A 4,141-nucleotide genomic window follows, 5' to 3' on the forward strand; every position below is an offset into this window, starting at 1 on the left:
TGAAAACAGTGGGAGCTATTCTAAGGCTAGAGGGCCTATGTCTTGATTGGATCTCGATACGTACTCAGAAAGTTTTGTAATGCAAATGTACACATTACAAAGGAAAACGAGTATGTAGTAAGGTTGAGTAAGGTACAAGAAGTTGATAAAACCTACTAACCAAAGCCTTCTCATAGGCTTAACATGATGAGTCATGTCATTTCAATTGAATTGAGATGAACAACTACATACAAGATCTAAATTGGATATGAAGTAGTAATCAAGTATTGACTACTCACATGATAATCACATTTGTCGTTCGAATTTTTTAAAATCTGAAAACTCCTTTTATACTTTGTTACATCCAAACGGGTTGTAGAGACAATATTGAACCCCGTTAAAGTGAACCCGGATTAACATGGTATTCGCCCATAGTCACTTGTATGAGGTGACGTCTCGAAGTGACTAGAGTGTGATGCGATTGATGGCAAGTTCAAGTACCATAGAGTCATATGAGATGACTAGTCGATCACATAGGCAGACTGTTAGGAACACTTTGTCTGGCCTTATGACCGCTTATAGAGTTCTGGCAAATTTATAAAGCCTGGTCGTGGCGAGAGCTACTATAGTATTCTAATGAGTCGATTCTTTTGACTAAAGACCGTCGCCTAAGGTGGCACGGTTTCGATTAACTTTGATTTGTGTTACTACGACCTTCGTAAATGGGGTCAAATGGGCATATTTTGGGTTATGATGGCTGTGGCTAGTCGAAGGGAATGAGTGCGATAGGAATCGTCCACCCCCTTGTCAGGGTTAAAACAATATCTCAGGACCACTCGAGGAGTAATGAACTGGAAATGCGTGGCCACGCTCGGAAGGTATCTATGGTAGATAAATCCGGTCAATCAGTTATTCTCCAGATCGAGGAAACCACTCTCGATATGATCACTTGCAAGTACGACCCGAAAGACACCTTGCATTGAGTGGGAGATAGTAATAGGACAAGAGAATTGGTGACGCACACTTGTCGAGGACAAGTGGGAGATTGTTGGAATATGTGTCCTCCGACAATAATGCGATCATAACTGTCGATCATGATGATCACATGTTTAAATCTCATTTTAAGAATACATGTGGGATGTAATAATTTTACAGTCAACTGGTCCACACATATCGGTAATGATTGGCTGACTAGAGTTTGACATTACTGTCGTGCGACGGTGGTGATCAGTTGATCCCCTTAGGTCATACCTAAAGGGTAACACTCTTAATTGATTATTTAATTGATCGTATAACGATACGGGTTAATTAAATTACTTAAAATTGACGGACGATTTTGGAAGTAATATTTACGTGTCTCATTGTAATTTGATTAAATGAGATACGATCTAAGTAATAGAATTGTTTTATTACTTAGATGAAATTTTTGTTTACGGAAACAATTAAAACAGAATGAATAAATTATTATAAATACAGAATGTTGTAGTTTATAATTCGGAAACACATTTTTGGTACAAGTAATTATGAATTACTAAGTTAATTTTATAAGTGACATATTTTATTAATATGTTGATTTTTAATTGTTAAAAATACATTTTATACACATAATGTCTTGGAACATGTTACATGTGACAAATTGACAAAATAATGTGTGAAATGGACTTTCCACTTTACACAATATGTACCAAAAATAAGGAGGGAGTATTATGCTTAAATATGTTAATTATCTTGAGTGGAAAGCATAATCATAAGACCTATATACATAGCCTTGCATGCCTAATTTCTTGGGAAGAATTGAAGCTCATGCATTGGCCCCTTTTCTCACCTCCTACCCGGTTTCCCAACCATGCAAGCAAAGTGTTTTTACTCTTTTATAATCTCTATTATGAAATAGATAATGACTAGTGTGTTGTGCACATTATTCATTGATTCACAAAAATAACTTAAAGAAGTTTAGAAAGAGAAACAAATACTCCAAAATTCCTCTTCTCTTGGCCGAAAATTCAAGAGACCAAATCAATTTTTGGGTCAATTTTATTAAGATTAGTATTGTTCTAGTAATAATAATATTAATCTTTTAAGGGGTTATCTTGGGTATAAATCCTTGGGAGGGATTCTAAGCTTGAATCCTTGTTCATCCATTGTTGGAAAGCTCAAGAACTAACAAGAAGGAGATCTTGTTGGTGCCCATAAATGACCGAAATTTAGATGGTGAGAAATCGATTTTCTTATCTCCTTTTATTTAGTTTGCATGCATAAGATCTAAATTAATTTTATGACTAAATTAATTGAAACATATATGAATATGTTGAGTATAATGAGATTAATAATTTCTAACATATGATGTGCTACCTTTTTCATTGTATATTTCCCCTCCAGTTGTTAAAACCAATTCTGTTGTGACTTCTAACTTAATGATTAATGCGCAGGATACGTATATTGACGTTTCTAATGTTGCAAATGATATTGTTGAATATTTTGCAGAGGAGTCTTTCACTAAGGATCCTCCAGAGGATTTAATTTGTTTTGAGCCATGTGCAGGTGGATGTCCCATTTGGAAAGCCGAGTTGGATGCTTTAGAGGCTGCAATATATGGGACAGAACCCATAAAGGAGGGAAACGAGGAGGTATATGAGTTAGTGAATACTTCTAGCACGGTAGAGGTAATATACTCTTTGGCCACCGATTCTGACATTAGGAGTGGTAGACCTCCCGACCAATCTCGGGTAATTGTTGACGATAATTTCATTAGAATTACTTGTGTGGCGGGTAGTAAACCACCTCGTATGACTTCTACTTTGTGTTTGATGCTCCACCCTCTCTTGGTTGCGCGGAAAAGTTGATGCGGTTTTATTATAATTGTCATAAAAAATTTGATATGCTGAGACGGTCTCTAACATTGATTTTATATGCTCATGTTATATCTTGGTGCTACTTATGCTTTTGTGTAGCACATGCGCAGATTTATGCTCGGCTTTTAAGAGCTCTGAGCTGTTTTGATTGTGCCCAATTGCGGGTAATTGATATATAAAGACAAGAAGAGGTCGTGCGGGACCTATCTGAAACCAGCGCTACCGGGAGGCAGCCCGAGTTTTTTATTTAATTTGTAAATTTTAATTTAATACCGTCTTTAGTTAGCTTAGTTAATTGTGTTTTAAATATGGGTCGTGTTCGTCTTAAGTGCTGTGAGGGAGTGAATTTGACGAGTTTTGTGAGATCTATTGGAGGTAAAAAAGAGAGTATGACGTAAATTAATTAGACAGGAAAGAAGGGACATGTTTTTGGTCCCTCGATCGATTAATATAACCACCCGATCGAAGATACTAATAATTTAATTATCAAGTGCAATGTCGAGAATTAGGTATGCATGATTTTTGTTCCTCGATCGAGTAGCTTAACACTCGATCGAGTATAATCGTCTACCGCAACTATCGCTCTTTTTTTCAATTCTTCCTCAACTCAACTTCTTATTTATCCTTCAACCTCAACCTCCACCTCCACCTCCACCTCTTATTCATCCCTTCCCAAAATCACCTTCCATACTCCTCCATGATATCACTCCGTCACTACCAATTCACCATACTCGACCAGTTATTACGGCCCAGAACCATCGACCTTTGAGGACAGTTACCATTACTCGGCCTCGCCTTCTGCCACTAATCCTTCTCGCGCGACACCATGTCCGTCGGCCACCACATCTCCTCTCATCTCCGTCGTCCCCTGCCGAGACGCCTCATCTCCACCGTCGCTCACTGACGCGACCATCGTCACCCTACCACCATCTAATCCCTAATTCCGAAAAACCCTAACCCCAATTTCATTCCTGTCAAATCAGTTCGATTTCTGGGCAGGAATCAAATCGAATCTGGGTACGAGTTGAAGACGATTGGCCGTTAATTTATTGGTGAAAATTGGGTCGATTCTGATGCTGATTCGGGCGACATATAGGATAGCTTGATATCGTTTTCGGTGCTTATTGAGCTCGACTCCTGCTATCGAGTTCCTGTGTGAGCTCTTGTATGGGTTTAATTTGTGCAAATTCCGAGGTTCGCTTGTCTCGACTCCTGCTATCTCGAGTCCTTATATTGTGATTTGTGGCGGATTTTCTGGGTTCAATTGTTTCAGTTTGAAGGGTTGAACTTTTGCTGCGTCCGAACACTGA

Source organism: Silene latifolia, chromosome 1 (genome assembly GCF_048544455.1).
Source record: "Silene latifolia isolate original U9 population chromosome 1, ASM4854445v1, whole genome shotgun sequence".
NCBI classification, from domain to species: domain Eukaryota; kingdom Viridiplantae; phylum Streptophyta; class Magnoliopsida; order Caryophyllales; family Caryophyllaceae; genus Silene; species Silene latifolia.